Genomic DNA, 23,967 nt, shown 5'->3' with positions numbered 1-23,967 from the left:
CAAAAGCAATGGTGTTTCTTTAGAAAAAGAAAAGAATAACACAAGTTTAATGACAGTTCATCAGTCTTTTTTTAATTAAGATGCTAGACAAGTATTAGCAGACATAATACAAGAATATTACTTTGACATTTGAGAGAGCTATATTAGATACAGTAATAAAGAAACAGATTTTTCTAAACTAAAGCTTATTCAGATTTTTATCTTTGGTATTCCACTTAGTTCTAGTTAATTCTACTTGTTGATAAAAGCAACACTGAAATAAGTACCACTAAAACCACCCAAAAGTTTTAAAATATATTTGAAAAAGAAGCAGTTAAAATTTCAAAATACTTTTTCTAAGGCAGTTTGGACAACTTACGAGGTTGATCATTGTTTGCATAACTGCAACATTCAATACACCCTGACAGTCTTTGAGACAACATGGTGAAGCCATTTAAGTTGTCTTTTCTGACTCATGATCATCTACTTTTCCAAACTACCCTCTTTCCCTCCAGGAGTTAGATGTGAAATTGAATTTATGCACCAATACTGAGATTAAACTGTGGTTTTTGCACATCACAGAGAAAATCCACATCTATACATTGAAGACATTTTGGGCTAGCAATTTTTAAAATTTTTTAAAAAGAAGTTTCAATCATTAGAATGAAGACTGTTAACAGAATCATAATTATTATGCAGTGTTAGAAAGGGAAGAATAAATTTCTTGCAAATGTATCTGAATATTTCAATTTCTAGATTTTCTTAAATTCAAGTCAACATTAATGTTTTGAATGAGTTTTCTAATTAGTTTTCTGATTTTTCTGAATTTAGGAGAGTGAATGATATACAGCCTGTACATGCAGCACTCTTCTTTTACTTAAACTGAAAAAGGGTAGATAGATTTACATCTAGGAAAGAGGGCAGGTTTAGATTAGATATTAGAAAGAAATCCTTTATTGGGAGGGTGTTGAGATGCTGGCACAGGTTGCCCAGAGAAGTTGTGGATGTCCCATCCCTCAAAGTGTTCGAGGCCAAGTTGGATGGGGCTTTGAGCAGCTTGGTCTAGTGGAAGGTGTCCCTGCCCATGGTAGAGAGCTGGGAGTTGGATGACCTTTAAGGTCCCTTCCAACCCAAGGCAATCTGTAATTCTACTTTGGTAGAACCAGTGGATATAAACAGAAATTTATCTAAAAAAACATTGACACAGTTGCTAATTAATTTTTAAATACTAACAGCACAGACACAGAAATTTTAAGCCCTTAATTGTTTTATAGCCTTCTATCTTCACCTTAGTGTCTACAGGGCTGAACTGCAGTACAAGGACAATCAATACCTTTTGAGCTTTGTATTTTCATTTGTAAGGATAGGACTAGGTAAGTGACAGAAGGAACTGAGTTAACAGATTTACCAATCGCCAGAAGACAGCAACAATTTAAGTGAGGAACATTTGCAGTCACAGAATTATATTAAACTTATGTGAATGATAGCAAAACAATTTAACTACAAAAAACTTTTGTGTTTATATAGTGTATCTTGAAAAAACATTTTTTTTGTTCCAAAATCTGCTAGGACCACTTTTCATGGCTACACAGAATGACCCCACTAGCACATGGTAAATAGAACTCATTTCCCTGAAATACTGAATGGCTTGCAAATTCTGAATGCTGAAAAATATTTTCATGTCAGTATAAGACTTTTAGAAAACACAAATTAAATTCATTCAAGGGGGGGCAACAAATTTTGTAGGTAATATATGCATAGTAATGCATTTCTAATTTAGAAAAATATTTATCTGCTAGACAAAAAGACATAATTGAAATTTAAATCTTTCTTCCAATTCCTAACAATTCTTAACATCTGATCAAAATACCTCTTCTTTCAGTCTGAGGCCTGTATCACCAGCTCCTAATCAATACAACCTCAAATACAACAGCTGAGAACACATACAGACAACCAGGCTTTTGTATAACTTATGTATCAAATTGAATGTTATAAAGAATATAAACATGCCAAGATAAAACACTAGTCATGTACTTAAGTGCACAGTTTCTGTTTTAGAAGTTAAAAAGTGTAAATATTACACAAAGTTAATATTGTGAATTTCAATGCCTGTAAGTACTTGACTTTAGCAAGACAAATATTTTTACAGCTTTGTACAGAAAACTCTACACAGACAAATCACATACTTAAAAACAAATAATATACTTGAAGTTTATCTTAATATCTCTCACCTTTACCAAAAAAAAAAAAAAAGATGACATCAAACAATAACTAAGCTTATGTTAATTTCCTAAAAACATCACTACCACTGCCACTTATTTAAAGTAAAGCTGATGTTAAAGGAGATTGAGAAGACTACTGAGTTTTAACTACAGACAATTAATAACATAGGCTGGACACTTCCATGTACAATATGTAATGCAACATTCAGCTTCTTACCAAAACCTAAAGCTGTATCAAGTGGTATTAATATATTGCCACAAGGGTATGCTTATAAATCACGTACTAGTCAAGGCTGGGAGTAGTTATACATATGAATCAAAGAATGGTTTGGGTTGGAAGGCACCTTAAAGATCATCAGGTTCTACCCCCTGTCATGGCCAGCAATGCTTTCCACTAGATCAGTTTTTTTCTCAATGTTTTCAAGTGAACTTCAATTTTCTATATTGCATAGTTTATATTTAAAAATACATTACCATACTGTCAAACCTGAAGTGATTGTTTGTTAATATCATAAAAAATTACACACGAAAATATGCACAAAGGCTGCCTTTAGCACAGAAAGAAAGGCCAGTCTCCTTATGGAGTCCTCATAAAATATTAGAGGAAGAACAGAACTCATCTGAAGAACAACTGAAGAATTTCAGATGTTAGGTGTCCTCAGGAGCTTTTTTTCTTTTGACTGATTACAGACCAAGCAGATAAAAAAGCAGCCAACCTTCAAAAAAGTCAGTCTTCAAGAAGCATCTGACTCAAATCTACCATCTCCTTTTTAACATAACATTGATATTCTAAAAAGTACACACTGACATGTGGTGTAAATACACATAGAAAAAATACGTAGATATAATATTTTTAAATTAACATTGCAAACATAATTTCAGATCACTGATATTCTGAGTCAGAAAGGAGCCACAAGGATCATCAAGTCCAAATCTTAAGAGAATGGTCCATCCAGGGAACCCACAACCTTGGTGGTATGAGCACCAAGCTCTGACCAACTGAGCCGATCTTCAGGGACTTGTGTATCTTGACTTTGCAATTACTCAGTAGAGGTCTTGGTAAATGAAGGATTCCTGATACATTTTTCTATCAGAACATCTAATCATGGGTGAGTGGACAAACTAGATTTGAAAGTACTAGTGAGTATTGTGACTATCTTTATGATCATTAACCAGATGCAACTTTGTCTTGTAAATTGGGGAAAATATCAAATACCAGGAGGTCCTCTCAGGCTCTCTCTCTGTCCCATTTGGTAGTTTCCTCTGTTCCTCCCAAGTATCAGCCAAGGAAGAAGATAGTTACAGTTTGTAAGCAATATATTTTGGGACCTCATTGGCAGGAATAAGTGAGTCGGTATTATTTTAGAAATACTCCTTTGTACTATCTTCTTTTTTCTTTGCTATTTTTCAACTACCCACTATTCTACTAAGAACAGTATGTAATTATAAAGAATTAAGTTTAAAATGCTTTCATTATATCAGCACATGAACGAAGTGTTTGTATAAGCCACATTTCGTTAACTTTATGACCCCAGCAGTCTCAAAGTTGAGGCATATGCTTTCTGGGCTGTTTCCACACGTTCCTAAACAGGGTTATGAAGACCTCTGCTAACTTAGGGTACAACATAGCAAATACCCACCAAATACAGCACAATCACCTTCAAGCATCTTACCTTTTTTGTAGTAGCTCAATCTATAAGGCAAAAAAACAATATCTATGGTACTTTAGCATTCAGAAATCCCAAGGTCCAGTACAACCTTTCATAAAAACTTCATTCTCTTGGAAGGAGGCACCAATATTCTTTGTGTCTGCAATGGCTGTGGAGCAGGAGTTCCCTTCTTCCTCCCAGGAAGCCAAGCCTTATGAATTACCCTGAAAGCCTGGGTCTTTAAGACCATGCTACACTAACACTGGTTAACTTGCTTTAGGGCCAAGGAACAACAGAGAAGTATTAACTCTAAGGCTTGGCATTAAAAAAAATAGAGAAAAAGTGTTTTTGAGTTTAAGTAACAGCTATCACACAAAATCTGGAACTTCAGGTGTCCCCTAATAAATCAATTCATGCACTGCCAACTGGAAGATCTGACAGAGGACATTATCATCTCAGTAACAACACCAACACAAAGAGGCTTGAGGACTTACCAGGCAGTTAACTCAGTCACTCAACATTAGAAGCTGAGCATGGAAACCAACAGAAAAAATTGGATAATCAGAAACCAAAAGTGCCTACCATCTGACTCTAGTTACTCAGTGCTGCTCCAGAGCCATCTTATGCTACCCACTGGCAATATCTTATAGAAGCACACCAGAAATTCCCAAGGCAACAAATATTTAACAGAACTATACAAGATGCAGCATGTCTTATAAATGACTTCAAGTATCTTACAATTATTTTTTCTTAGTGGTTTGTTCATCTCTTCATGAACGGCAACCATAAGAAACAATGCTCAGTGACTGCAAGAATGGACTTTGTAGATATTGCTCAGGGAGCAACAAGACATGTAAGGAAGGGTAAAAACGAACTTAGATGAGAATACTTGCACCATGAATTTACAGCAGCAATTTTCAAATGCATATCAATAGTTCTTGTTTTGCATAATAAGGTAGGTTATCTATGACTGAACTTACCATTGCAGGCAAAAGAAAGTAAAGGTTGCAACAAGATTTCCATACATTAAAAGTTTTTAAAGATGCAAAAATGGTGTTTGGCATGTTTAGATAAAGTATATTATCAACATATTCATTTAATACTTCTTTTTAATGCTACTTCCTTTTAATTATCTTTTTCATGTAATGAATTCATTGTCTGTGATTTCTCTGGAGGGAAAAGCTAAATATTCATTCCATCTGTTTTAAATTCCCCATCTGAGAATTTGCAGTAAGCTTAATACATCTTTCTTGCCTTATGAAGAGAAAATATCATTATATTTAAACTCCCAGAACTGTTGTTATTTTACAGCAGTTAAGTTTTAATGTTTGTATGCTAATCTGTTTTGGTCATAAACACAAGATTCTTGGCCATCGTTGGACCACAAATACTTCAAGCATGACTTTAAACAGTACCAAGAAAAAGCTACTCAATTCCTACCATTTGTATGTGGACAGATATTGCATTTATAATCATCTTCCACTAAATGATTTGGTTTGGCAAACCAAATTTACTTTACATTTTAAAAGCTGATGCTCAAATTTTCCTGCTGAGTTAAGAAAGTGCAGTAGATCTATATTATCAATCACTACAAGTAGGAGTAAAGTAAGAGGCTACAAACCTGCCACATGCCCAGTGAAAAAACTGCCTCTGATAACATATAGAGGCAATGAGACATCTAATACTTTTTATGGACAGCCTTAAAAATTATTTACAGCAATGCCACCTGACTACAGAAAGCAGATTAGTTTGAGGAGGAATATTAGATGCCTTTCAAGCATTGGGAATTACTGAAGTGAAATTACAAACACCGTTATGTTAATTCTGGTTTACATCTTCAAGATGCACAAAACAAGGGCTTAAAAAAACACGGATTACTGAAAACAGTCGTGTTCCACATATATGCTCCATGTAAAAAGTCAGCTATTCTTTTTTCTCATAATTCTTTATTTTACTTCAAATCCCAAAATACTGCTATATTTAATTTTCTTTAGGTAGGTGAATGAAGAAACAAGTTAAATACCTCAATTATTTGACCCAAATAAGACCAAACTGGATATTTTCCTGCTACTATCATATTTAACAGATTTTTATAAACTTAGATTACAATAGGAAAACCATGTGATGGTAACCTTCAAAAATGTCTTTAAATTTTTACAAGACACTTCAAATTTATTCTTTTTTTTTTTATAAAATAATCATACCAAAAATTTACACTTATAAAATGTACATTTTTAAAATAAAATATTAAAGAAAAAAATTACATAAATACTTTTAGATGCTATGATCCACAGATGATACCAATATAAATGCAAACAGCCTTCTGGAAAAGCAACACAAATTATTCAGAAGACAAACATGGAAATGGACAATTGAATAAGAGCAGTTGATAAGAGAAATAAAAAGGAGAGTGTGCTAGTATTTCATAATAATCTCAAGAAATTGAATGTCAGGGGTCAGTATCAAGACAAAAAAATCCAGCTGAATTATTAAAGGGCTTGGCTAGTTTTATGACCATTAATAAACACAAACTAGTTGCATGTGTTAAATTGAAGGAAATCAGATCTTAAATTTTAAAGCATTCAGAGCAAGCACATAAGTTGTCTGTCACCTCCCACTCACAGCACACAAAATGGCAAGGATTCCTGTGTTTGTTGGAACATTGGATAGTCCCAGAAGAAACATCTGTGTACAAAAGGGGCCCAAATAAAATCAGAAAAGTTATTCTTTATAATGTAGTTGAAGTGGTAAGGGTAAAAATTCAAACATCAATATCATACAAAAATTACTGATTTTAAATTTTAACTTCCGTCCTTCCCTTTGCGAGCCTGAATAAAATAACAAAAGTAATTCCACAGCTCTTCTCATGTGTCAAGACTCTATTCCAAATATCAAACTCTGTATCAAGTATTACAAATACTGAATAAAGATGTAAATACTGGCATGTTGTAGATTAGGCTTCATGGGGAAATTAAGATGCAAAGAATGATACCAAGGGAATTGTCCAGACATGGATTTAACAATGTTGCTCCTGCCCTCCCACAGTAACTTTTAACAAAATTGACTTCATTCCTCTCACAATGTACCTTGCCAAGAAATGGATTTGAATAAAGGGACCTCATTAGCAATAAAAGTTTGGAGGGAAATGCTGCTTGAAATTTGCTTTGCTGAAGTGCATGCAAGGAAAAAAACTTTGGTAGCAGTGTCTGCACAAGCCAGTCCCAGCCTGCTGGTCCTACTGTGTCAGTTGCTGCTCCCAGGTGCTTCAACAGCAACAGAAGAATAAACTGGTAATGTCCATGCATGTATCATCCTGATAGTGAAGCTTACGATGTCTTTCTCTACCAGCTGCGAAGCTCACAGTGACTATTCAGACCTTCTCAACTTCTGGCAAGGCTCTGCAATGTGCTCTGGGAGATAGTATGTGAAAGCTGACAGAATTATGCAAAGAGTATTAACGCTCAAATCCTTTTTACACTGTTAGCTTCTGAGCAGAATTTAAGGTGCTGGTGATTCTTAAATGCAGTTGTTATGTGCAGGAAAGTATCAGAATTATTCAGGGTTGCTCAGAAAACTCAGCAGGTATTGAGAGGATTACTACCTTAGTGACAGCATAAAGGATTTAAGTTTTACTACTGATAGCACCACTGAACCAATCAGAAAACAAAGAATGTCCTATCTCAAGCAACTTATGGATCAACAGAGTTGTAAACTAAATTCCTGTAACATTACCTTTATTAAGCAATCTTTAATTTATGTTTTCAGGCCACAGCTGCACATTTAAAATAGGGTACCTTGATCAATTTTAAGAAATTTTCATTATAACACAGTTTGAAACACTGAGTTTTGAACAAACATGACAAGCTACAGTCCAGGCTCCATGATTTAGTAATCTTTAACAGTTGGAGGGTTCATACAGCATGGGCTACCATTCTTGTAAATAACATAGCTCCTGCTATATGCTAAAGGCAAAAAGCAGAATTCAAGATTCCTAGGATTCAAAACAAATACCAAAACTAGGACATCTGAATTCATGCTGAAAATACCGAATGTGCCCGAGCAGTGCCTTCTAAAGGACTTGTCATCACTCCTTCAGCTCAGCTACAAAGTGTCAAAAACTTGAAGGGCAAGATATTTAACTTTGATCTACTGGGAGGAGGGATCCCAATCCGGTTACACTTAATACACAGAAGAAAGAGATAATTTGAAAACAGAAAAAACTTGGCCAATCTGAAGGTAAACTACATTTACAATGAGACTCCAAGATGTTTTGATTCACTAGTAAACTCGCACATGAATATATTTTGTGACATTCCTTTTCTAGGTATTGACAATAAAAGTCCTAATACAATGTCATAAGAAGTGCCTCATCTTCAGTGTGTTCAGAAATTAGAAGCCAAAAGGCATCAACAGGTTCTTCTTCACTTACTTCCTTGATGTGTGGGTTTAAGTAGACTGACTTACTCTAATGCAATGTTAGCCATTACCAAATACATTTTCCTGAGCAGGCACCAAGCACAATGACACACAGCAACTTCCCAAAAGAGCTCCTGCAGTGGGTAGATGATACAGAGAATCTGTTTGTTTATGAGTACCCATACACTACATGCATTGACCACTGTAAGATAAAATTCAAATGCAGAAGCATTGTACATTGAGGCATGTGTTCCAGTATTTTTTCATTTATGTGAAAAAATATTCAAATCTTGCCCCTACAGGAGGTTTTAATGGATTAAAAGAAAGCAGTGGCCAGTAAGATTAAAAGGGAAAGGGGAAAGACCCAACTGACTTTTATACCTTGTAATTTATTGTAAAATCCCACTAGAATATATAAGGATAAATTTGCTGTACCTTGGCTCCATTTTTGTATCTCCTCCTGTGCTTTTATTTCTTTTCAAGATATGCACTTTTCAAGTGCTTTCATTTCTCTCAAAATCCTTTCACATAACAAAGACCACACATGTCACCTACTCTTTCATTGTACAAGGACACACTTCAAAGACTTGATTTCTCTGTGTCCCATATTCATGTTTTTCCTTCAGTGGGCAAGAGCTCAGTGGGGTTTCTGTCGCTACTGGCACTAACAACTTGAGCTGGAAACTGTTCTGTGCCCCTTCTGCCTCCTCTCACTCACAGCCTCTCCTGTCTCTTAGACTTGTTTAGTTGCAACAGCAAAATTATTTTCTACATAGACAGGAACATTTTATGAAGTGTTAATGCATTTAACTTTTTCTGATATATGCACAATTACAGAGATGACCAAAGCTACAGGTTTCCTCCTTTTGGAGGCAAAAACCTACCTGGTGATAAATGAAAGTGAAAAAACCCCCAAAATTAACCAACCAACCAACCAACCAACCAACTAAGAACAAACAAAAAACAACCCCACAAAACCAAACCAAAACAACAGTTGGGTTTATTTGCCCCTTTTTTCTTTAGCAACCCCCTGAAAATATTTAGAAGACATAAATCAGCAGTGGATACGGTCATGGTAGGTAGCTAATAATCTAGTAAGAGACACCATTTCTTTTTACAGCTTACTCCACAGACTGTAACTCAGCAAAAACTGTAAAAGATAAAGCAACCACAAACACCACCACAACTGGTGGGCATTTATCTTTTCATCAAAGATAAAAGTCTGGGCATTTATCTTTTTATCATTGCCATTAATACAAACAGAGCATGTCTCTTGACTAGGCTGAGAGTTCAAATCATACTGAAAGGAAAAGAGCTTGAGAATGTAGTTTCAGGCAGGCAGCAGAAGAAAATTTTTCTTGGTTTATCCCCCTTTATGGCTGTCCAAACAAACAAAAGTTTCTCAGCTTGAACATTTACATTACATATTATCAAGTGGGAAATGGCTACATAAATACAGGAAACAGCATAATTGGAGCACAGAACTAATTAAGAAATAAACTGATCCATAATTTAAGTATACCACACTTCACAACATTTTTAACAGTATGTTATTCCATTGAGTTCTCTGTCAAATGTAGATATTTTAGAATATTACAAGTATCCTTACCTTCTTAAACATTTATCACATGGAACATTTTTTTCCCATGAAGAATGAGTAAACAAAACAAAACCAAATATTTTCCTATAAGGCAAAACCTTCAGTTTAATAAGTGCAGAAGTGAAGGAATCTCTGCTTTTGTGGAGAGTTGTGTGGCTTTTTAAACTTTTTTGTTCAATGCTTTAACATTTACAGAAATTATCTGATTAAGATAAATCCTAGCAAATAAGCAAAAAGCTTTACTCTACAAAAAGCTTATTTTAAACTTTCTAAGATATTTTTAATCTGGCTATAGACCTACTTAACAGTTACCCCAAATCAGTTCCGTATGTTTATTATTTTGTTTCTGTGCTTTTCCAAATCCTGTTCTGTAAATTTTGCAGCCAGGCCTGTTTCCCTCACTGTGCAGATGTCAACAAAACCTCTCCAGAGTAGAGTGAATGTACCCTGAACAGGCCTCCTTGTGAGGTCCATTAGGATGTGAAGAGAAAGTTGGAAATCAATAAAAGAATAAATAAACATTTAACTAATCAAAGTAAGAACTTTCTAACTTGCCATGAAAAGTAAAACCAATGTTATTTAATTAGTGCAGAATATTCCTTAAGGGATGCTGAGCTGCCAGACTCATCAAAACATTTATTTGAAAAGCTTAATTTGTCAGAATTCCTGAAACTGCCTTTAAATAGTCTTTCCTTAAAAAAACAGAGTAAGAGTGCAGGTTCCTTCTTCCTAGACCAAAGCAGGACATATTAAAGCAGATAGACAAGCTGTTCCTTAGCGACAGACTTCTTAAGAGATCAAGAGTTTGATTGCCTGGATGTCATAAGCAACAACTTCTGAGTCCAAAGTAAGAACAAACACCTCAAAATTTAAAGTTTGAAACAAATAAATAAACAAAATAGAATTTTAGCAGTGAGACATAAGAATAAGCAAATGGCTAACCCAGCATGGAAGCCAAAATGTTGGCAGGAATGTTTACTGCAGCTAGGATTTTCTTTTAAATTTTTCATACTGCAGAATCTGTCAGAGAGCATGAATAATTTTTTCAAATTGCAAGAAACGATTATTAGGCTCCTAAATACTGAAATCAACCTATTTAGAGCTTCACACAAAATGCTCTTGGGACAAATGTCATGGGTGAGGATGTTACTCTTAAATTCAACCAGAAAAGCAGATTTGTTAGATGTTGTCCAATTTCTGCCTGTTTCCCATTTTCCCCATAATTCCTACCTCAGCAAAGAGTGTGGGAGTCTTTCTGAGAAATACAGCATACTCTTAGCCATTACTATGATGGGCACCCTTGAAGTAACTTACTGAAAGATACTTAATGATAATCTGATTAACCATGCTCCAGGCTAAGAGGGATGCATGCATGGTCACTGAGCAATATAAAATACTTACTCTGTTTCTACATTACTGTCATGGTTTGACACAGAACTGAAATTTTCAGAAAGTTTGGGTCAAACCAATCAGTGGTCAGGCTTGGATATTGGCACCTGGAGTGAACACTGAAGGCATGGACACGCCTCTGAGAACACAGAGGGTTAAAAGCAAGGACTCCGGGGAGAATTGTCTCTTTGGTTCCAGTCATCGGAGACTGCGGGCTCTCCCCTGCCCAGCCACAGGCTGGTGGGGGAAGGGAAGCCATGTGGCCTGGGAGAGGTAGCCCAGGGGCTGAAGGACTGGAACTGGGCGGGCCCCCTGAGGATGGAAGGGTGGAGAGAAACGGAGATGCCTTTGTTCCCCCTCCACAGAGGGAAAGAGACAGAGAGCCTGACCGCACCTGGAATTTGCCGGCAGAGGAGAAGGAGAAGGGGGGGAAGGTGCCCAGCTGTGGGAGTTGGAGTTCTGGGCAGAGATTTCAGCCATCCAGGGAGCCCGAGACTTTTAACCCTTTCCTGGGAAATTAAAGCTTTGTAAAATATTACTCCTCCTCAATTTGAAGTAGAAGAGAGACAGTCTGGGACCTAAGATGTTAGAAGAAGAAATTTTTCAGTAGGAGGAGATGATGGAGTGGCTTGTGGCTGGACTTTTCCTGTTAGCCATAGACTGAACCAAATTCTCCTGCAACAGAGACTGCATTTTTAGGGGGATGCAATGGTGAGCCAAGAGACCAGTTTCAGCGACTGCAAGCACAGGAATGGAGTGAACAGAGAAGAGTTGAGGAGGGTGTGGTGGTGCCCTCTGTCTTCAGGAAGAAGATGATCTCTGTTCTTGAGACCCTTGGCCCCAGGGAAACAGGAAATGGGGGGGACTGTGGTCCCAAAATGAGAAACTGAACTGTTGTTTCTTTTGGTCCTTGGCAAAGCATCCTTAAAGGAGCCCTATGAGCAGTCTGTCCATGCATGGTGGTGAGAGCACTGTGACATGGAAAGGAGAATGTCACACTGGCAGATTTTCTCCAGGCGGTGCCATGTGTGACATGGAAACACAGAAAGGTGGCAACTGTGTTTCCTGGGGGGGGGACGGGGGGTTGTCTATGGTGCAAGGAGAGACTCCTCTCTCCTTTGAGGGACTGAGTATTGATTATCTGAAGGGTGGTAATGTGATCAGGAATCCAGGGTTTTGTCTCACTGTGGTTTGTTGGAAACTGGGTCGGGGGAGGAGGAGTGTTTTGGAAGGTTTTCATTCTGGATTTAGTGTGTGTGTCTTTTATAGTAGTAGTAGCTTAATAAAGTTTTTCCCTTTGTTATTAAGCTTGGGCCTGCTCTGCTCTGTTTCTGATCACATCTCGCAGCATTTATTTGGGAAGGTGCATTTTCATGGGGGCGCTGGCATTGCGCCAGCATCAAACCATGACAATTACTTATTCCAACACTTGGCCTAATCTCAGTTTGTGCCTTAGACATTTTCCTCGGCAAAGTCTATTTGGCAAAGTATTTCACAATGCAGCTCATAGTGAGGAAGTTTTCCTGACATTCAGCCTAAATTCTTCCTGTCAGATGACTGTCTCTTCTTAGCTAGATGATGTAAGCAGCATCCACACTTCCCAGACAAAGAAAGTTTCAAATCAGAGTGAGAATTTGAGAAGCTGAATAGTTTAAACTGAACGGGGTCTTAAGTATTGATCTATCTACTTACTGTTTTAGCAATCAATGCAATCACTTCTATGGGAAGAAAAAATGCCTTATCTGTGGCTAACTGGTAGCTATGGGGACTAAGCAATTGTGTAAGCAGTCACATAATACCTGTTTGCTGCTCTTAGTGAAGATGAGAATTCAAGCAGCCAGGCCAAGTTGTGCTGGTTTACAGCTGGCCCTGCACTATTTGTGATCATCATGTGCTGCCTTCCAGTATGAAAATTAATTTGCACCCTCACAGACACTGTAGGTCTTCACGGGTCAATGCCACTAACTGCACAAATGGGGTTAATAGGTCTACGATCTGTTACTATTAGGAATCACTTTGCATTATATTACACAGCTGCTGTGAAATAAAACACTGAGAAAGGCGGTCTGACACTTCAATGCTTTGCTTCTGTGACACACCCTTGATAGTTTGGATACTGCCATGTTCTTCTATCTACTATTAGTTATCTCTTCAGTACCAACAAAACCAAACCCCAAAAAGCATTGCTAAAAAAAAAAAACAAGAAAAAGAAGTTGGTGCTGAGGAAATTAGCTACTCAAAGAGATTAATGTAATTAGAAGTTGTATTTTGCTTTAACAACTACTTTGTGAATGGACACATCCAGGCATAAAGCCAAAATCAGCTTAGCTGTTTGTAATGGTACTATGCCCAGGAACTGTTAATGTTGAAACTGGAAGTATGTATCCTTTCAGGAAACAAAAGCACGTGTATGAACATTTAAGATATATTCTGAAAAAAATGTAGGTTAGCCACAGCTGCAAACTACTTAGAGGTAAAGGAGCTTTTATAGATAGAGGATCCATAGAAAACCTTTCCATTTCTCCTTGCTATTGGCATACTAAGTTTTACTGGTAGCTGACACACTGAAGAATGTTCAGATGTTATTTAAGGCTCAAATGCTGAATAATTATAAATTAGAAGGTTCTGACAGTTGTCAGTGGTGAAAATTCAAAATGACTATATTGGGAACAGCACACAGAATTAAGAAAGGAGCACAGGACAAGCCATGACAAGACATTTAGAGCAAAAGGTCTAAAAATAGTATCAGATTCAGATTTTTTAGCCTTTTTTTCTCCTCTCATACAAATACAACTAACAAAATAAGTCAACTTAGAAACCTCTCGTCTAGCTTGTAAAAAGGTCTCAATATAGTATAAAAGGCAGCTTAGGGGAGAGAAAGGGCTAGCCTGGTGTCTTTGAACTGTGACTCTACTAAGATAGGATTGTGTGTTGCTAAGTGGACTCAGCTGCAGAGGTCGCACCTCCCTGTGGTCCTGCTGGATGCCCATCAGGGAAACCGAGCTGACCTTTGCCTCAGTGTGGGAATTATGGATGGTCTCGCCCTATCAAGCAGCTCCCCTGCCCCCTCAATAGTATCCCTGTGAAAAAATGGCCTTTAGCCACAGGATGTGAATGCTGGTCCAGTCTGACAGCAGCTGGGGGGGGCAGTGTTGTCAGGACTGACGGGACACGCACAGGAGCGGTGCCGGATGGGCAGGTCTGGGCTGACCCTGTGTGCGGCCACCTCATGGCTCCGTGCTGGCCCCAGCCCAGGGCCATGGGACAGGTGGAGACTCAGGTCAATGGCAGACCCCGCTGCAGGCTTTGGCTGCCTGTAGCCCACTCTGTACTGACTGTGATGCTTGGACTTCAGGGGGAATTTCACATCAACTCCATGAGATCCCGCCATGACATGTCACATGACAACAAACTGGGCCAAAATTTTACCGATTTTGGCCAAGGTGGATGGGCCACCTCCACTTAACCCAGAAAGGAAACTCAAACTTACTTGAAAAATACCTTTTACTAAAGAACAGCTATCCAAAGAAGTAGCTCTCACAATATTTTAATCCTTAAGGCTACCAGACTCTGTGGCCCCATCCTTCAAAACTTTCCTCAGGACCATGTGACCATGAAATTAGATTTCTACTCTAATTTATTTTTAACACTAGAAAAATAATCTCTTTTCCTGAGTGCAACTACTTGTAATAGCAGGGCTACAACAAATATTGCACCAAGAAGTAGGTTTGTAGTCATTTATTTTGGTGATCATGCTAGCTTAAGCAGTTTGCTGATCTTGAAATGCCCCTTCATCCCCTTTTTGACGACTTCTTCTGTCCTCTGTTGCTGTGACACTGAAACAGTCTGTTGCAACATGGTTGAAAAATAACCAGTAAATATCTTGTTTGTTTTGCTTTTAGCCAGGTCAGTTTTGTGAAGTGGGTACATAATAAACTTGCATGGCTGTGGCGTTAGCTAACTCCAGGATGCAACACATGGCTGCCAAAAAACAGACAAAACTGTTAATCTGTTTCAGTCTTAGCTCAAAGCAAAAGCACTTGCTTCAGGAGATACATCCAAGAAAGTTTCTCAAAATAACAGTAACTGAAGCCTCTGAAGACATTTGAAAAGTATAATGAAGGCAACCTAAGTGTTCTGTAAACATTAACACAACATCCTAACAGAGAATACTTATATAAAACACCTTTGTATGTAACACAGCTATGAGCCCATGCAGATTACACAGATTGCTCAAGGGAGAATATTTTGCTTCCTTGTGAAAAGGTGGGGGCTTTGTTTGGCTAGTGTTTGTGTGGTTTAAATAAAGGCATATTTGTTTCTACACACCCTTTGGGACATAAAGTGCTTGTGTTGTTTTCTGCTTTTAATCACATTTCCCAGGACATTATATAAGAACAACAAATACAGCAGCTTCATTCCGAAGATCAGACAAAATGAAGGAAAATTAAAAATTAAGTAGGAATGAAGGACCTTTTTTCATACTTCCAGGAGAATTGCAGATAAATTCAGAATCCATTAAAATATTTTAGAATGTGGTAGCATGTCAGGTAGCAGCATGTTCTGACATGATTACAAGCTAGTAATGGTTACAGCACATACCCTCTTCTATGACAAGCTCCATTCCCTCCCTCAGTAGTCAGAAAATAAATGCATAAAACTTAAAGGCTGTAAGGTTGGCTGATCCAGAACTCACGTTCCCTTAAAATACTCTTAAAAGTGCAAACATCTTTCTTTCTTTCTTTTTTCTCTGTCAACAGCCATCTGAAACGACACTTAGTGACTGTGGTGAAAGCAGAAGAATCTACAAACTAAAATTGCAACTACCACATTTCTGTGAAGACTAAAACGTCATTAAAATAATTTTCTTCCAGCCATGCTACTCACAGAATGCTTCTCAAAACTTTGGCAAGTGCTGTTATGTAATGCAATACTACATGCAGAGAAATGCTTGCATGGAGTGAACATACGAATTGAGAACAAATTAGATTTATAAAATGACAAGTAGCAAGAGTTTTTCCAACTACCCTTTCATTTTGTACTTTTAATGAAGACAGCATTTCATATCTCTCTCTATGATACTCTTCAAGACTGGAAATAGCAAGCAAACTCATTTTGTGAATGTTCTCACTGAAAAATGCTGCAAGGTAAAGCTGGTAAACCTTTTACAAGGACAGCACAAGGGGGAACGTCTTTAAACTGAAAGAGGGTAGGTAAAGATTAAATATAGGGAAGAAATTCTTTAATTTGAGAGTGGTGAGACATTGACATAGGTTGCCCAGAGAAATTGCGGATGCACCAGAAGTGCTGAAAGCTGGATGGGGCTTTGAGCAACCTGGTCTAGTGGCTGGCCTCCCTGCCACAGCAGGGGGAGTTGGAGTATGGTGTTTAAGATCCCTTCCAACCCAAACCATTCTCTGATTGTATATCCATATGGAAGCAAATACAAATACACTCACCTTGAATATAGAAAGCAGGAGAAACTGTAATTGCTAACAACCAATTACACTAATTTCCTGCAACACATATTGTTCCTTAAAAATATTTTATAAAAAATATTTTCTTAATTTGCATTCTCTGTAGAAGACTGAAATGCAAATACTATACGGACAATGAACACTGTTTATGTAAGATGGCAAAGAAATGTACATGAATCTTATAAATCCCCTTTTCCCTCTTACCCTTTCCTTTCCTCTTGAACAATTATGCTATTCCCATTCTCCTGTCTTACTCACAGCCTCTTAGCCCTATCAAGACAGACAAGTGATCACTCTTTGATGCCAACTATCCAGTCAAAACAACAGCATAGATCAACATGGGAGATCTACATTTTCACACCTCTTACAAAGTTGCTTACTACAAGGAAATAACTTTGTCACAAATCAACTCTATGACAACTATCTTGGAAAACAGCAAAGACTTTCTTTAAAAACAGTCAAATTGCTTTCCTCCTCAACAGGTAGGTTTAAAGACAATGAAATTATCTAGGCCTAAGATGACGAGCATAGGGTGCAAATGGCTCTGCATATGATACGGTTCTGCACTCTGGACATTCATATCAACAGGAAATAACTCACATTTTCAAAAGAAAAAAGAAAAATGTAGAGGGAAAGCTGCTAAGAAATACAGAGCAAAACATGAACAGTAGGATCTCAGTTGACTTCATGATCATAAAACTCCGAACATGTTGTAAATTAATAGTACTGTTCTGTCACAACACAATGATTCTGGAAGTACCTTCTGCAAAGGTAAAGAAAATATGGACCTGTATTTTCAATTCCAGAGGATGGCAGTTAGAGGCATGTGAGAGGGTCTAGTTGCAACTTGTTTCTATTGAGACCAGTTTGATCTTTTAAAAATAATCATATTCAAATGTCCCAGGATGACTGTTTTTTCTTCATTTCCACAAAAAATAATGGAAGAAATTATTTTAAATCATGCATATTATTGGAGAAATTAGAATTAGATTTAAACAAATTAGGAATGTACCAAGTGTACAATTATGAAAGCTGATGCAGTGTTATCTGGAAAAGCCAGCTAATGCTCTCTACTAATAGCACCCATAATTTTATCTCTAAATTGTCTCGCCTAGTATGTGTTCTTTATCTGAGAAAAGTTCAGAAATACATACAGATGTTATATGTTTATGTACCTTAATGATAACAGAACATAAACTGTTTACTTTTATTACTCTGTTTTTTGTGGGTTTTTTTAACTGAACACAAATGCTTGGAAACAGCCACTGAACATGTGTATTTTCATACTTAAGTGGTGCAGAGAAAGACAGCAAACAGGATTCCTTCTAGCCTAAGACACGGCAAGGGGGAAAGTTGCATTGAAAGCTCCCTCTTGACAAGAACCTACTTGCTGCAGATTTGCTCTCTAGGAAATCTGCATGATAGAAATATACCTATCACTTCCTGATTTCAGATATGAGTTATAATGATCAGAGATAGCATCTGCAGGAAAATGAAGGTACACTTTTAGTGTATTTTTGATAGCAATAATATCAAAGTAATTACTATCTTCTGAATAGTAATTCTGGCCCTGAAGGTGTTCATTTTTCTTGTGTGCACTGCAGTGATGGGAAGGAAGTAATAGAAAGTTAGTGTGAGAGGAATTATTTTTCCAGCTGCATCACTTCTCCAATTATGTTCACCACACAGTCACACAAACATTCGTACCAGCATAACAGGGAAGACCTTTTCTCAAAAGGTCTACACTCTACAGATATGCAATAAAAATGAATACAGAAATATTTTTCTAAGTGTTGCTGAACTCCATGTAAGTAATCTCCCAGTTTTGATGGTGAAAGAAGGTATAACACAAGTCTGACTGAGAATTAAGGCAAAGCTGGTTCTGCAAACTGCTAATTAGATAAAATTCTGTGTAGCACATTTCCTCCAGTCATTCCAGAATTAAAACATAGCAGAAAACCATGCAATACTATTGAGCTTCTGCAATAGTCTCCAAGTAATTTTGCAGTGTATGCTCTTGTTTATCCTTACAAAGTAAGACTGACAACTGTATCAGCAAGGAAAAGAAAAAAGGAAGAAAAATCTGATTTCAAGGGCTGAAGTGTTAACCTATTGCTGAGGACTAGTTCAAGTGTGCTGAAACATGCCATTTCAACTAATGAATCACAGGCTTCCAAATAACATTAATCTAATTTATTTGAATTAAAGCTAATCCTTGCAGTCTTTTCTCATTCTCAGCTTCTAGGTGTTAAGCATTCCTTGTTGCCTTCCTCTGTATCTTTTGTAGTCCACATAATACTTTCTGGCCAGAAATGCATATAGCAAGTATTCAAAATGGGGGCTCCCGAAAAAGGTTTGTGCAAACATGTGATTTATTTCCAGTAATTTTCCTCATGATTTCTGTCAGAGGACAGTAAGCTGATAGTTTAAAAAAAAAAACAAACCAAACCAAAAACAAACAAACAAAAAAACCCCCATTGAAATCAGTATTTTCCTATCTTGCAAAACTTCCCCTACCAAAGACACGGGTTTTTCTGTAATTAATATCAAATATGCTCTCTGCTATACCTGGGATGAAATAGGAGGAAGAAAAGGTGAAAAAATAAATAGATAAATGTAGGTAAAAATTATTTTTATGAGAAAATTAAAAAATTCAGTACTGATTTACTGATCCTTCTTCAATAGAAACCTCAAAGAGGTATTTCCAAATTAGTAATCCGATGCAGAAATTCAGAAAGTCTTTCCAAAGATGTTAGTCAACAACACAGTCCATGCTACCTTAATGACTTAATAGGATGTACGGCCATCTTAAGTATAAGGAAAAAACTCAAACTTGCTAAACTCAGGTGCTTTTAATTAATTTTAAACAGAAAACATGGTGGGGGGAGAGGGAGTAGGAGGAACAACAAAAATAAAGAAACAAAAAAACAGTCACAACTTCAAAGAAGTCCTTTTATTTGTGGCGTTTTCTTTCACTTATAGTAATACATTTTCAACGTTCTTCCTCGCAGACTCCTACCAAGGAGATTAATTTAAATGCCAAATTTTGCATGAGAGGTGGAAACCACTGAAATCAATTACCAAGTATATCAAAATACCATCAAACATTATTTTTTTGCAATTTGAGAGACACCATGCAAAACAAAATGCTAGGTGGTTGTTCTGCAGTCTCAGAGTGCTAGTACATGCAATGTTATTTTTCCCCTGTATAAACTGAGAAATAAACTGCCCCTGTGGGTGGGAGACTGCTTACTCTTCTGATGGAATCTGTAACACACTTTGCGTTATAAGGAAAAGACTAATTCTGCTCAAAACATGCTGTGCCCTTCAGTATCTGATTTTATGTACCATTCCATGGATAGCTGGTTTTAACAGCTCATTTATTTTTCTTCAAGTGTAGCTTTTGAAACTGAATATTTTGATGCTTTCCCTGGAAGCAGATAGCATCAGACCCCTTGTGTGAGGGGAAATACAGAACCACAATAAGAACATCCAGTTAATACAAAAAAAGTTCACAAAAATGAGATACTGTCTGAAGCATGAAGATTATGAGATACAAAAAGGAAGACTTTATAAAGAAAAATATTCATCGAGCATAGTACAAAACTATCCACTTCAGAATTTTTATACTATCCCCTGGAGTGTTTAATATTGGTCAGGAATCTCACTGATTCATGATGCCAGAGAGAAAAAGCTCTGGGGCCATTCATCACCTGCCAACAACCAAAAAAACCCAAAAAAAAACTTGGATAAATAGCACGGAATTTAAGAATTAAGAGCCTATTTCAGTCTTTGTTAGTAAACTCTCAGAAATAATCAGGGAGTTCCAGCAAGACAACATCGACACTCAAGAGAACTCATTCCAATGCTTCAAACTCCTAGAGGATCTCTAGGACCAGTAGTATGAACCAGTTAATCTATCCTGATGCCAACACAGAATAATCCTATGAAAGGAAAAGGAAGTAGCATTTTATTTTACTCCCAGATCATTTCTGCTTGATATTAATTTTACAAATAATATAAAATTAAGAGGAAGCATAAATAAAATATGAATCTGTAAAATAAAATATGTCACTTATTTAACAGAAAGAATGCAAATTCAGTGAAAGAGGAAGGAAATAATTTTAAGTAAGTTTCCTTGATAAAGATTCAAACATTCACATGGGATTAAATAATAGCATCTCTATTGTTTGCTAATAAACACTAGGAAATAGAGGTCATTGTTCTACATCCCTGATGGCTTGCTGCTGAAGTCATTGGAAATGCAGTGGGGATGAATCTGACTTTTATCCTATTTACAGTACATGTGAAGCCCAAGAGTAGTGTTGGTTGGCTGGAGTTTTTTTAATGCACCATTTATCAACAGCATCGCTAAATTAACACCACCACAGAATGACAGACCTCATCAAAACCATCATAAAAGAAGGTATCTTATTGTCGGAACCCAAGGTGTCCCTCAGACACTCTTGGATGTTCTGGGCCCAGGGCAGAAGCCTCTGAGACCCTGGCAGGCGGCCAGGGACCCCTGTGGTATTGAGCTTGACCCATGGAACAATTTACCAACCTTGCAGGAAGAACAAGAAATCACAAAAGTTTAGATATTATAATAGAAGTAGTCACAAGGTGAAAGGTAGGATTTTTGAGTGCTGTACAGGGGGGTTTTAGGCCTTGTACAGGGGGGTCTGAGGTTTGTACATGGGGGTCAGAGGTTCTAAGATGGAGGGATTTGGGCGTGCCCTGTCCTCCTTCTTTCTTCTTCCTATTCCCCATGTTCTTGGTGGTGTTGGCACTCACAGATTGGTTTAGAGTAGAAAGTCACTGTTCAACATAGGTAGTAGGCATTGGGAAAAAACTATAAACACCTAATACGTAATGTGTGATATAAAAGATGGCACCCTCCCTTCGGGGAGGAGAGAGGGGGACAGCCAGAGACGGGGACAGCCAGAGACGGGGACAGACAGAGTCAGGGACAATGTCAGGGAGTCTGTGTGCCTTGAGATAATATGCAATAAACTGCCTTGAGACCGGACGACTGAAGACTACTGAGTCTTTCTTTGAAGGCACGGGTTGGAGGAGAGACTTTACCACCATCCGGAGTCACCCAAATCCGGGGAAGACTCCGGCATCTTATGAGTTACTTTTTCCTTTATTTTGTTTTTAAGGGGAAATGTGTGGTGCATGGCCTCTGTTTTTTCTGACTACTTGTCAATTTTCTAGCATCAAGAAATAAAAGACAAGGACAAAAGGAAACTGACTTGTAATAATCACCATATTATTACTGCTGTCAGTAATATTGGACACAAAACCTTACAAAAAAAGAATATTTATGTGACACACAGTTTCATTTGACTTTATACTTCAGTGTTTTTCCCAATAATACTGTTCAGAATGTCTTGTTTCATTAGCTTCTTCTTAATATAAAAAAATTAGTTCCTTCTGGTTCTTTATGCAGGAAGGAGAGAAGACTTGCTAAACACTTCTCAGACTATTTCCTTGACCACTGGAAACACCTCATTTATACATTCGGTGGTCAAGCACTCCAACATTGTGTTCACCAAGACAAAAATATAATTTGACTTATGAAGAATTTAATAGGCACCAGATTAGAAATAAATTGGTCACATGAATATATACTTTTTATACTTTTCATATTCAAATCTGATTAATGCTCTTATATGTATGCTCATAATTTAATAAAATGAAGTTCAAGGTAGGGAAACAAGGCCATTAGCTGGTATGCAAAATTAATATCTGTCATTCCCTATTCTCATACATCCTGTATGAGGATGTGTCTTTTACTATCACATGCTACAAGAATTAAAAGAAAGTTGAAAGTAGTACGATGAAGTGTATCCAAAAATAGCCATAACATTGTCTGGCTGTTTTTCTCCAAGCCTTCTACAAAATGTCAAAAAGAACAAGCTTTTTTAAAATAACTTTTGCATGTTTTCTCTTTTTATGCAGAAGGAAATTAAATTCTTAAAGACCTGAATGCCATGTCTCAAGTTTTCCCATCAGCTGGGAACTTTGTTTAATATCGTCACTAAGCTGCAAATTGGCTGACTTTAAATGCTTCTAGCAGAGAAGTCTTAGGGTATGCATAATGCTCCAAACTTCCTCAAAAGAGTGCTCTGAAGATTCCACAGTTAAATTACAAGTTTTTTAAGCAAAAAAGCTTATACCAGGAATCTATTTGGCACACTGGTCCTCACAGGGAACTCTGGATTCTATGATGACATGTAGAAAATTGCAGTAAGAAACTGGGGAATAAAAAAACCCACATCTTTGATAGAGATGAAACTGTTACTCCAGTAATAATTAAACAAATTCCACCAACAGGCACCTCAAACTTTTTGAACCTAGAGAAATTCTAAGTTTGATAAACTTTCTTATGCAAATATAACTACCATGAAAACTGTGTCCTCAATGTTCTCATTCTGGACAGGGAATGGGAACTGAATGAGGTTATTCCAAACTGAACAAAAAGTTGATTACAAGATCAAATTATAAACCAAAGAGAGGCCATAAACTTCTAAAATGGAAAGTGACTCCTCTGAGGGGAAAAAAAAAGAGGGGAAAGAAAAGAGAGAAAATAATAGAAAATGTTTTTACATATTATGGAAGACTAACAAGTTTGAAAAATAAAACCCTCACCTATTCATTGTTTTTTTTTTTTTTTTTTCTAATAGTTAACTCATAACAATCTTTAACTTAAACTGGAAAGCTATTAATTTAAAAACATTGTTTAACTAAGGAACTAATAAGTGTTCTGCTAACCAACTTTTAAGGTCATAAGTATTGAACAGTCACCTCACTCTTCCAGCTACCCAGGAAAAAATGTTTCACATAAAATAAAAAAAAAATTACTTTTATTCATTTAAGTGATATTAGCTATGCAACTGTACTAAATAAATATTATGACTTTGCCATTTTAAAATATTTATATAAACAGTAATAGTGGGAGGGCAATTTACTTCTAGGTTAGGACAAATTTATATAAACTTTTTTTCTGAATTAGTAAGTTTGTTCCAGTCTGAGTCACAAAAACCTTACCTGAATGTTCTAAGTACCCATAAGAGAAAGGAAAATCAGGACAGACATAATCTTTGGATGGATTAGAGCTAGTTAAACTTTCATAATATTTAAGAGTCCCCCTACTAATGTTAATTCTTAGCTCACTCCTTTATTCATGACTGACTCCCAAGGAAGGACAAAAATAGCTTCACTGCTTACCT

The 23,967-nt window shown here is 36.9% G+C and overlaps 1 protein-coding gene across 2 annotated transcripts in view; it reads right to left on the bottom strand.

Moving 5' to 3' along the window:
* ARHGAP42 (Rho GTPase activating protein 42) overlaps positions 1–23,967 on the bottom strand; it is a 144,045-nt gene that overhangs the window by 70,177 nt on the left and 49,901 nt on the right. The window lies entirely within an intron of this gene.

The sequence above is a fragment of the Vidua macroura genome, chromosome 2, assembly GCF_024509145.1.
Source record: "Vidua macroura isolate BioBank_ID:100142 chromosome 2, ASM2450914v1, whole genome shotgun sequence".
Taxonomy (NCBI): domain Eukaryota; kingdom Metazoa; phylum Chordata; class Aves; order Passeriformes; family Viduidae; genus Vidua; species Vidua macroura.
Note: the sequence above shows the minus strand (reverse complement) of the source record. Positions and strands in the feature narration are given on the sequence as shown.